This window comes from Pyxicephalus adspersus, chromosome 5, assembly GCF_032062135.1.
Source record: "Pyxicephalus adspersus chromosome 5, UCB_Pads_2.0, whole genome shotgun sequence".
NCBI classification, from domain to species: domain Eukaryota; kingdom Metazoa; phylum Chordata; class Amphibia; order Anura; family Pyxicephalidae; genus Pyxicephalus; species Pyxicephalus adspersus.
The window spans coordinates 79,292,700-79,305,685 of NC_092862.1; positions in this window are offsets into that span (position 1 = coordinate 79,292,700).

The following is a 12,986-nucleotide window of genomic DNA, read 5'->3' on the forward strand; positions in this document are numbered from 1 at the left end:
AATAAAAATAAAAACAATTTACAATGTAAGGCATTGCTGTAGGAAAAAATGATTACAAATAGAAGCATAGATTGAAGAATGAGCAAATGGAAGATGTGTAAATTGCAGAACTAGGTGTATAGAAGGATAAAAAAAATAAAATAATGCAGGTAGGTAAGGATAGACAGCTAGGTAAGCACTAGTATGAAGAATATGGAAAAAGTGATAGATTAGTAAAAAGATGTAGGAAGAAAGAAAACATGTGGGTAATGTTACTTGTGCGATAATTACCAGATTCCATTACAAACAGATGCAAATCTAGAAAGCAGTGTGCTTCCGAATTTGGATAGATTTTCCACCCCCAAAGAATAATATAATCCCTAATGACTGTGTACCCTAAAAGCAAAAAAATCACTAAAAAAAATCACTGTCTGTGCAGGTCAATTTATTTTATGTTTTTGTTTGTTATTAGTTATATATTTTTTGTTAGTTTATTTTAAATACATAAATGTAAAACAGGTTGTTGATGTAAACAATTCTTTTATTTTGTATTTGTTTTCATACTTTGTTCCTAGTTTGTAAATACATTGCTAAAAAAGAAGGAAACACTCAATGAACGCAGTATAACACCAAGTCAACTAAACTTCTGGAATAGGAATTTGTCCAGTTAGAAAGCACAAGTGATTGTAAATCAGTTTCACCAGCATTGGGACAAATGAAAGCAACAACAGGGGGCAAGAGGTGCAACAGCAATCCACAAAGAGGAAATGTTTTATCACAGGCCATTTCTTTTTCCTTATTCTTTCATACTGATTTTTCATCAGTTTTGTACTTTGCTAGTGCTTTTGTCACTACTGGTACTGTACAGAAGCCTGAGGCAGTACCTACAGCCCACTGAGGTTGAACAGGTAGTCCTGATTTTCCAGACACAGCTATACGTGTTATTGCAAGAATGTTTGCCCCAGCACATCAAGAGCATGAAAGTGATGCCAGGAGACAGGCCTTTACACAACATGCCTAGCAGCAGGAGTTGTACCTGCTTCTTTGCAAAAGGAAGAACAGTGCTAAAGCCCTAGAGGATGACAAACATTGGGTTACTTCTGTGCTTGTGACCAAACTGTCAAAAATAGACTTCATCAGGGGGCAAGTGAACTCGATGTCCTGTAGTGGGATCTGTACTCACAGTCTGGCACTTTTCTTGATTGGCATTTGCCAGACAGCACCAAAAGAGAAGATTTACTTTTGCCACCCCATTGAAAAAACCTGCAGGTTCATACTAGGCACGTTACAGACATAAAAGTCTAAGTCGGGAGACTCTGTGATAACTGCAACATCAACCAGCATGACCGGTTTGGAGGTGGGTCTGTGGGGGCCATATCTATGGAGTGCCATACAGACCTCCATATTCTAGATGCCTGACCCTGACTGCTGTTAGATACTAGAAAAATAAAAATCTTCATACCCATTGTCATACTTTGCATTGGTGCAATGGGATGTGACTTCCTCCTGGTGCAGGAAAATGCCCTGCCTCATATGGCCAGAGTGTGTCGGTAATTTCTGGATAAAGTAGGCATTGATGCACATGTTTCCTAGACCTGAATTTAAAAGAGCCCCTCTGGGACATTATGTATCATTAACATTATGAGAAGTGAATATTTGTACATATTATTTCCTTATTAATAAATATCTTCAAAAGAAATTATTAGCTAGAGCAAATCACAAATTATATGAAAAGAATTAAGAGGGCAATAAAGAACAACACAATTAGTAGTAGCTGCTCTGTAATCAGTTCAGCAATATATTTAAACTCACTCACAAATTTAGAAAACTGAGAAGAAGCTGTCATCAATTTGTTTACAACCAACTTGGTGGTGGAGAGCTGTAAGAAGAAACTCAGCAGTCCATAGGCTGGCCTTTTCACTGAGATGAACTAAAATGAGAAATAAAACAGTTTTTTTCTATTATTTATTTTTTATCTGTCATTTGTACTATTGGTATTTTTTTTAATTCTTTAGAGAATTCTCAAGAGAAGCCAGGATTTGGCCTTTTTCTGACCTACATTTTACTTCAAAGTGCTATTTTTCCCATATACTTGTATAGGGAAAGGAGTTCAGGCTCAAACAAAAGCTTGTCAATACAGGATCTTAACTCAGTCCTAAAAATGAACCAGTAACACAAATGGGCATTTTTTTTAAAGCGTACCTAAACTCAGAATTTTCACTTTACATAAACGGGTAGACAATCCTTATATATAAAGTAAAAATTCGGTTAGTTTGTGTTTTTTTTAAGTGCAACACCCTTTTTTTTAAAAAAAAAAGGGTGCAACACCGCCCTCTTTATTTTCGATCCCCTTAGGCTCCCGAGAGGCACAGAGCTTCTTGGGATACCTACGTCATGCATTCAGGAGGCTCTTGGCTACTCATTCTGCCTATGTCCAAGATGCTCGGGCATACATCAAAAGGGAAAAAAGTAGGATCGGCAAGTTTTTTTCCCAATCTACGTCACCCGATTTCCCGCACCAGCCCCAGGTGACTTAGGATGAAGAGCCCGGAAGAGAAGAAGATGGTGGCACCTGAGGCGCCAGCCCGTAGATGGATACCGGGACAGCGCGGGATCCGATGGAAGAAACCTCCCGACGGATCGACTGCTCAACTGGTAAATGTATATTAAATGCCAAATTAACTGCTAAATATGCTCCTATATCTTTTCTAAAAAACCTACCCCAATGCTTTGGGCTATATCAAATGCATGATTTTGTAGCAGCAATTAAATGCAAATGGTTTATATTGCTTACAATTTGATTATATTGCTAGAATTACTAGCTATGATAGAATAGAATAGCAAATTGTAGCTAAAATTAGCTATTTGTACCAAAGCCCAAAGAAGTGAATTATGAGCATTTCTTGTTGGCAGTCCTTTCCCCAAACACAAACCACACACACAGCCTAATGGCTGAGCAACTGAGAAACAAATCACCAAAAACATAGTGAGTTTGGGATTTCACAGAAGGTCACTATGATTTTCTTACTAAGAAAAAAAGAATTCCATTAATAAATCATCCTTGTGACATGGCCCTTTAGCCTATTTAAATGTAGGTAAGTAAAAATCAGTATTTATAAACAGTATATAGCTATACTACAAAAAAGTATATAGCTGTACTACAAATATTTTCTTTACTAAAACCATTTTATAGACAGACACATCAATAAAACTGCAATTTTTGGAAGTGTACCTGGTAGAAAAAATGTCAAGATATAATTTACATGATTGCTGTACTCTGTGTGATAGATGTAAGGTTATGTAGAGCTTAGTTTACTTTAAAACAAAATAACAAGAACTAAGGCTAAAAATGGGTTTGAAACTTTTATGATAACCACATTTTATATTTGGGAAAGATGTTAGAAAAGGTATGGAAATAACTTATTATAGAAATGTTTACTTTGAACTCTGGGGCTAACATGTCAAACACGGGATGTCACTCAAGTTACTGAGATATGGTTTCGGTTACACTTATGTTTTGTTTTTTGTTTATTTGTAGTTTTATTACACTAAACAGAATAAATTCTACACAATTAGTTCCCAATTCTATAATAATGATAATAGTTAATGATAATAGATAATAATGATTATAAATATTTTACTATTCAAAAGGGGTAAATCACACACACACACCCACATTGGGTGATTAAATGTTTTTGCTTTGTAAATTAAGAATCCTCAGCAGTTAAAGCAAGGTAAATTTAAAGAACAATTTACATGATTAGCAAGCTTTGAATTCCAGAAGCATGTCTTAGGTAACTTAAACCATGCTATGAATTACATGTAAACATACATTTTAAACTACAATGACACAAAGGTGTACAACATCTAAAGCAATATACAGGCAACAAATTATTTAGGGCTTTTTAATGCTTAAATGCATATTACCCCTGCACAAGGTAAAGCATTGTTTTTGGATTGCATTGCTTTTGCACTTTAATGCACACATGCATTCACTATTCTGCAACTGTACTCCAAAATGAATGAACAGACAAACACAACCCAGAAAATATGAAAATTATTTAGAAGCCAGTATAGGTAGTCCTCGCTTTAGGACTTACCTGTTTATGCACCACCTCCACTTACGAATGACTCCTTTGACAAGTACAGTGTACTTTCACGCAGGGCCTTCTCTTTGGACTTCTTGGTTCCCTCTGTCTTCCCCCTCCGTGATCCACCGCAATCTTGTCACTGACAGGTACTGCATGCTTGCAGAGCTGCAAACTAAGTCTATCCTATCCTCCTCGCCTAATGACCAATTCGCTTAACGACCAGGTCACAGACACGTTAAGCAAGGAGCATCTGTATAGTGTAAAAAGACTCCTATTCAGAAAAATAAGCATAATATTGCAGCACTCCTCTAAAGATAACGCAAATAATTTTTCATTGATCAATGTTTCACACACAACGCATGAATAAGTATCTCTGAATATCTTTTTAATTTTTTTTTTTTCATTTTATTTATTATAAATTCTAAAGGGTAAAGATAAAAGGGTAAAGATAAAAAAATAATGAAGTAGCCTTGTTACATGCAGAAAACTATTTATGGCTGGCCAAGAAGAATACCATGCATGAAAATGATGGGCAGTGCCAATCTTTGACCACAATACTAAACTCTTAGGATTCTCCACAATGTACTACACTTTAATAAGGTTAAAATAGCATTTCTAGTGATTAACAATTTTTCTTGTTTTAAAAAATAAGTAAACAGTACCCAGTGCAGTTGATTCCGCTCCCTAACTTTTTCTCCCACCTAATTCTTCACCTGTCTCACCTGTTTGCTTATGCTTTTTCCTTTCCTCCAGTATGTCCACCCTATGCTTCTCTGCACTATTGTCCAATGCAAGTATTGCATTGTTTTTTATGAATCCAATGTCTTTGTATGTTTTAACTGTTTCATGTTTTATAAACAGAGGCCTTAGCATTTTCACCAAAATGCTGTAGCTTTTAGTACCATGAGTTTTGTAAACACATTTTAGCTCGGGGGCATAGTACAGGTGTATAGCTTGTGAAAAAACACAGAGCAACATTTATCACTCTTTTGGAAAGTGAATTGTCACCTCCTGACTGCAACTTATTTTGTCAAAACAGGCCTCTGTTTGCTCTCTAAAATTCACTAGACTGACTGTAAGCAATAATTATCAGATTCTAGGAAAAGAAAACTGCTTATAGAACCTTTTACACCATATGGGGCACATGACTATTATGCTTTTAGATCTACCTCACCCGCAACCAAATACTTCGCATGCACTCTGTGTGCCTAATTGCAATACCATGATACCTTAAACTTACTATTCTGCTTCTTTTCTGACTTACAAGATTCAGAACTAAAAGCAACAACCCCACATTTACAGGTAGTTTTTATTTAGAATGACACTGATTTCCTCTATTTTTTTTTTGTTGTAGCTTCAGTTTGCTTTCCATATTGCCAACAACAAACCAAATTACCAAATTCGCTAAATTTTCCTACCATACAAATTCCACCTGTTTCATTCTATCTTTTCCCCAACTTTTCACCCCAACTCCCTATTATGAAACTCAACTGGGAGCTTACCAAACATAACAAGTCTTAAAACTCGTTGACTAGTCTGGACACCAATGAGGGCAAAGCCTTCTATTATTTGCATTTTACTTTTATTTAAAAAATGTGATACAGAAACTATATTATGCTTTTGTGAAGTACAATATTTTGTAGAAAAAAGATTATATTAATATAAGTTATATTAGTTTAGCATTGTAATGAAGAAAGACCAAAATTTTAGTTCACTTAGTTTGGGAATGCATTTTCAACTCATGCACCTAAAAAAAGCAATGTTCCATAACACTATATACTTTTTTAATTTCTTTGTTGTCTTCAAATAATCCAATAAATAATAGGAACTCAAATCTACAATGTTAAAAAAGAACTGGAGAATAACTGAGCTATCTCTGGATGTTAATGAAGTTTTTTAGTTTATCCAGGGCATTTTAGGGTCTAAATTGGCATACCAGGTGTACTGAAGGGTTCTTCTTAAATTGGGGAATTTGGGCTTATTCAAATGTTGTCAATATCAGTCTTCATCATGTATTACAGAAGATGCTGATGTTAGTGTCTTAGTTTAAGATTGACTGGTTTGGAGTTCAGCATCCAATATTATCCAATAGACAACCATTTTAATGCAATGCACCATTGTGCAGCAATCAAAGAAAGATCCAGCCAAGCTCCAATATTACTTGCAATGGGGAGTTGATATCACAGCTGAAAAGCATCAAGAGTGCACTTGTGGTAGTAGTTTTCACATTGTTATTGTATTGTAGAATGTGATCCAAAAAGATAAAGATGCACAGACAAGACCATAGGCAATATATCAATGCTGTTTTTTTTCTGAATTAGGATAACCATTGCACTAGTTTAAAAATATGGTTTAAATGAAGCCTTTTAATTAAAAAAAACACATTTGTGAAACCTGTACCTGTGTGCAGAATTCTTTAGGAAAGATACTATGCACTTCACCTGTTCAAAATTTAGAGAATCTATTTCCAAATAAAAAAAGGCTAGGTATCACAAGGAAACTACCCAATGGGAACAAACTACATGTACACATTCCTCCAAAAAATTGTGGATCACAAAACTGTGTAAGGCTATTTATCCATGAACTTTGGTATGATTCACATTGGCTGATATAGATTTTATTAATATAATCACATGCAAAAATTTATTTTCACATGACTGGGTATTCGAAGGTGACCCAAGTAAAGCGATTTAAGTTATTTTTGTTATTAATAGTGGGTGCCAAAATATGCCTATTTTCTTCAGAAAAATATTTTAACATCCCCTTTCTACATTTGAGTCTTGTAGTATGGTTTATGCTTCCTTTCATTACAGCTGTTTTGTAATATGTACCTAAAATAAATACTTAAGGAGTGAATTGTTAAGGTATGTTCTAATTGTATTGCTTTAAAAAGTCGGTATAGTTGCTTACTTGTATAGATCAGGAATAAATATCTTAGAAAGTTTACCTAAGAAGAAGCCACATAATCTCGCAGCTTGAGGCTAAAACATTCCTATTAATGCACCAGACATCCTAAATCTCATCACCATACACATTCCAGATCATCTTCTTGTCAATGTGATGCTTCCTCAGCCTCCACTTTATCTAGATGTCATAAGAAGTAAAAAACAGATCACTGCATAAATAAAGCTATTTAGGATAAAATGGAATGCTGATCCTGCTTTGTTAAGAGCAGAGACGGGGAATCAGACAGTAGAGAGGTAAAGCCTGTCAAACAGTACAAGATATCGTGCATAAGTTTTCATATTGTTTTTAAGCTCTAGCATTGTTCCAACAAGTTAAAGGGTTTACAAATAGAGAAGACACCTACTCCTCAGAATTAGAATCTCAAAAAGAATATTTTATTAATGCTTCTGCATACCAAATATAATAGAAGGATTCATTATTGTATAGAAAAGTCAAATTTTCATCCAAAAACTAGTCGCTTACTTTTTTCTCAAGTAAAAAAAAATTATTGACACGTTTACTAACCTATAAATGTAGGTAAAAAAACATTGCATAATAGATTGACAAAATAGACATTACTTCTTTTCCTAAAATAAAGGCAACACACAATCGTTGGGCTTTGTGTTACTGTTATCTACAGGGCTGAATAGCCCAAGCTACTTCCATACAGTAGTTAAAGTTTGTATTAGATTACACATTAGACTTGATACAAACATTTAATCAAACATAAGTCTATTGAAAACTAGGGAATTCCCAATCACTGTGTAATTGATATCATTTTTGAACATAGATCATTAATGCCCAGATTCTGCCCAGTCGAGTGGCACTCCATTCTGCCGCTCCTTCCCTTCCCCACCCACTCCTACAGGCTAATGTAAGTTACCAAGCAGTACACCATCACAACTAGCAATGAATGACAGCCCTCCCTACTATTTACAATTCCAGCACACCTCTGATAGCTCTGCCTGTCCTTTTTGTAAATAGGAGATCACCAACCGACCAGTGTATGGCCACAATAGTTGCAACCACACAAGGCAATTTTTAAAGCAGACAATTTTTTTCCTAAATTGGCTATATAGAATACAGATAGTGATCTGACATTTACCATTACAGTAGTTTTGAGTCTTACAGAATCAAAATAGGCATTTTTAACTCAAAGCCATTTATTCATCTATTCCAAAACTATAGGATCGTACTTAAAGACAAGGTGGGGCCAACTGAGATTGCTGTCAACTTATTTCTAGGACAATAGCAGATGATAGCTTGATGGGTCTTTATATTTTAATTTAATAAATACCCTCTCTTATTTTTCAGGCATTCACAAAAGAGCTTCCTTTTCCTTGAATCACACTTATTTTGTTTTTTTGCATACATAATGGATATAGCTTGTTTTTCCTAGCCACAGATAATACATTTTTTCCATTAATGGCTGCATAAAACCTGTCCTCTGCTCATCTGCTCAAGAAAGTTTACATTTATTCACATAGAGGATCAGCATAAGGCAAAAAATATTTGTTTTTAAAAAATATTTGAAACCTTCAAGGTCTCCAGGGGGAAGGTCTATATGTAAAAAAATGCTTTAAAAAATTGGGAGATGGCCTGGACTTTACCGAGGATCATTTCTAAGCTATATCACTGCAGGTATGGTGTTTTGATCCTTTACTACTTTATGTTCTTTAATTGGCATTAAAAATTAAGGGCTGAGTATTTTTATTTTGTTAATATATTTTATTTCTCACTGCTGACTTATCTTTTATACATAGAACAGTTGTCTTTAATGCAATAATTAAATAGAAAATAAGATTTGTGATGATTATGATGTCTCTAAAACTGTTTTTTCTTAAAATTCTAGAAAGTAGTAACTTACACACAAACCACTAAATTAATTGATTTCACAAATGACCATCTATAACAGATTATGCATTAAATTAGTAATCAACAAAGAGATCCCACCTTTTTTGGGGCGCAAATATGAACTGAGCAGTGGTAGCTATGAGCCCTATGTTGATTTTAGACCTGGGTCCCCCTTTCACAACAGATCAGTCCTGTTGCTGATGTCTTATGGCTACAGATCTATAGGCTCTAGTACAACTGTTTTACAAGGCCCCTACTGTTTAGGTAAAGCTCCTTGACAGCAGAACCCCTTACTTTAGAGTTTTCTCCACATTACAAGCCCCCTTAAAATTTGCACCCTCTCTTTACAAAAACGCCCAAAGTCTGAGTATCTAAGCATAAAAAACTATAGTGGCTAAAGAGTGAAGAAAGTACCTTGCATTTTTTTTTATTACTAAAAAAACAGTCCAGCAGCAAGAACAGCAACACTATCCCCCTTTAGAAAACACAAGAAGAAATAATAATTGTACCCAAGCAGTCATTTACCCTGAATTCTAATGAATTCTCAATTCCTGCTATGTGATGTTGCTAGGCTCCCCTGTTCCTGTAGCACCATAGATGCATATTTGTTGTGTAAGAAATTTTAGGCATATTCTGCCAACTCTTATATGTGATTACTGTGAAATTAAAATTATCTATAAATTCTATTCATCTATATGTATGAATGCTTCCAAATATCAGTCATGTAATCTGCAAAACCTGTAGCCATGCAATGTCTCTTTTGTCAAAAACTAAAGCCCTTGCTCCTGGTGACATATGCCGTGTAGTGTAAAGCTTGCGCGGTAGTTACATCACCAGTGGATTTCCAATGGTTGAAAAGGATCATCATGGAGCTAGTGGTGAAGATGGCACCTTCCGAGGGTGCAGCAATAAAAAAGTATGTGCCACATTCTTGAAGTATGCTGTGCATACTTAGCTCCTCTGTAATATTTCTCCTGCTGTTTTGCAGGGATCAGTAGGTTGTGATAAAATTTAAATACAAAAAAACATTTCATCTCCTATTAGATAGGTCAGGTCATCTGAGGTTTAATAAAAAATTAGGTATAAAAGTGGTAATTCCTAATTTGCTGTGTCTTCAGCTAACCCTCAAAGATCTAGGAAGCTCTTGTGATATATAGATTTATATAAATATTTATATATACAGATATATATATATATATATATATATATATATATATATATAATTTTAAATAAAGAGAATAAAAAAATGAAAAGTTAAAGCGGAATAAATACAAAAAGTCACGAGGAGGTAGACGTATTTGCAAAGTCTTGCAAAGATTATTTTGCCAAAAACATTTTTCCTGCTCCTAAAGGCTTTTTGTTTTTGCTTACACTACATAGCACAAGCCCTATGCAGTGTAGAATATGGCTCTAATTCTGGCACCACCAGGAATACACCTACTGTAAAAGCTAGAGATAAAGTTACTCACACGTGCTGGTTACGGCTATTGTACATACACACATGCCCATGCACAGTTCGGTCAGGCTATTGACAAATTAGGGCTTTTGCCACCTTTAATGATAGTCATGCACATTTGATGTGCTTTTATTTCAAGACTCAAAATATTACAGAAAATTAGATTTTTAATATAGAAGTGCTGTTTTTTTGACGGCCTGCGTTTAGAAGCTAAAGCACATTCCATAGCAAACTATCTTTTTTAAAAGGTTCTGTATAGTCAATTCTGACTATTATTTGAATTTATATAAAAATGAAAAAATTTAGAAAAATATGAAAAATACACAAAAGAAAGATGCTGTGGTATGAATTGCTTGTCTTCCTCTAACTTCTCCTGAGCCAACTGTCAGAAAACAGCTGGCCAGAATAACTGAGTGCCTTTAATGAAGCAAATTCTTAGTCATTAGGATTCACTGATTAAATGAAATAAGACTAATATTCCTGGGTGGATGCATTGAAATATGACTGCCCCGAAAGCTACATCAGGCTCCATGTGAGTCACATATTCTTTGGGAAGATCTCAAAGCAAGCAAATGCATGTTTTTTAATATTGTTCTTTTTATGCTAGATAGATAGATAGATAGATAGATAGATAGATAGATAGATAGATAGATAGATACATAGATAGATAGATAGATAGATAGATAGATAGATACATAGATAGATAGATAGATAGATAGATAGATAGATAGATAGATAGATAGATTAGATAAATCAATTCATTTTTGTTTATTCATATATTAATATAAAAATGGTGCTTATCGGTAAAGCTGTATTTTTCTGCCCTTTTTCTCTGCATCAAAGTTAATCCACATCATGTAAATGAATCCACAAACATTGTACACTTAAGGACCTGATTAATTCAATTTGAAAGCATAAACAATCTTCAAAAATACAAACTCAGCATATCCCAGCTGAATTTCCTGTATTCCAAAACATTTATTAATATGTTAAAAAATTCAAATACAGAGAAACAAAAGGATGAAGCTGACAGCTTGGTGGAAGCCACTGCCTGCCATGGCATCATTAAACAGGATTCTGATGTAATTATGAATGCAAAATAATATATTCAGAAAAAGATAGGACATGTATTTTATCAGGTCTTCACTCAGAATTGTTTTCCAAATGAACTAAACAATGCACATTGCTATAGTAAAAAAAAACAATAATAATTAGCTGCACTAAATGGACAAGTGTATTAATATATCAAACAACTGAATATTAGTCCCCAAACACTATGACATTTGTTATAAAGACAAAGATAGAGCATGTAGAGTTCAAGATACATTGAAGACAGACATTCATACATTCAGTCTTTAAGTGTATTTAAAGGGCAGTTTTTAAAGAGAAAAAGCCTTCAATTTTGTATGGATCCTACAAACCTGATCCAGATAGTTAAGGTCAGATCAGTAAAACATTCATATTTCTGTGGGCACTCTATTTTGTCCCAATAGGCGATGTTCAAATATAAGATTCAGCACTGAGCCATTCGCTATGTCTATCAATGACAGATATAGTACAGTTCAACTAATCTGGCCAGCAGACTAAGCCTTTTTTTACAAGATTAAAAAAAGAACATTGAAACCACACATTTTATTAGGGACCTTTCTGAACAGGAAATGGGGTGGCGACCTCACATCATTGTGTGGAGACAAACCAACAAGAGGACACCCAAGAACAGCTGTCTCTAGTTGCCCCCCTGTTGGATTTCCTACACACATGAAAACACTGAAGTTAGCTCCACACACATGGGTGGAACTCTTGTCATTATTTTCAGCTGAGGCAGTCTGGGACAGCTGTCCTTAGCTTTTCTGTTACGTAATTGGCTAAATGAATGTTAACAATGATGATTTTAACTCCTGCCCTGACATGCTATGACACGAGTTGTGCAGTGCCCCTGTCAATATACAGAGGGAGCAGCTGCTATTGGACATGAAGCAGCCAATTCTGGATCAGTCATCATGAAATGCTTTTTGGACATTGAATAAATGTTTGCAGATAGGAGGGGGGCACACACATTAATTGTCCCGTTTCCTGTCTAAACAGTCCCTAGCCTATTGAGGTCTTAAAGAATGACTATGACAGCAATACTGTGGGGCTCAAAAGATCTGCCCAACAGTCAATCACAAATGTCATAGTCGACCCCCCTGGATTATGTTATGTATTGGTTGAATTTTAATTCTGTCATTAACAATATTGGGATTTGAATTTAGATACAAATTAACCCAAAATTTGGGGTCAGTTCAGGGAAACTCCCCCTTATTACAAATGCAAACATCATATTCCTTACAATGCAAGTGCAGATTTTAGGACCCCCAAAAAACAGGTGCAGATATTCTGTTTTTTTATAGGAAAGTTCAGATATCACTTTCCCCACAGAAGAAGTACAGATGTCATGTCTGCCACATGAGCATAGATATCATGCTCTCTACCTAAGTTTTCCAATTGATATGAAATGTTGCTGCAAATATTAAGTAATGTACCATAATGTCCCTTTCTTCTTTTTACTTACCTGTCTGTCAGTGAGCTTCTTTTATATAGCACCAGCAGGTAAATGGTATAATAATAACCAAGGCTTGGCACACAGATACAAAACAGTCAGCTTCCCCGGGTCATCAGCA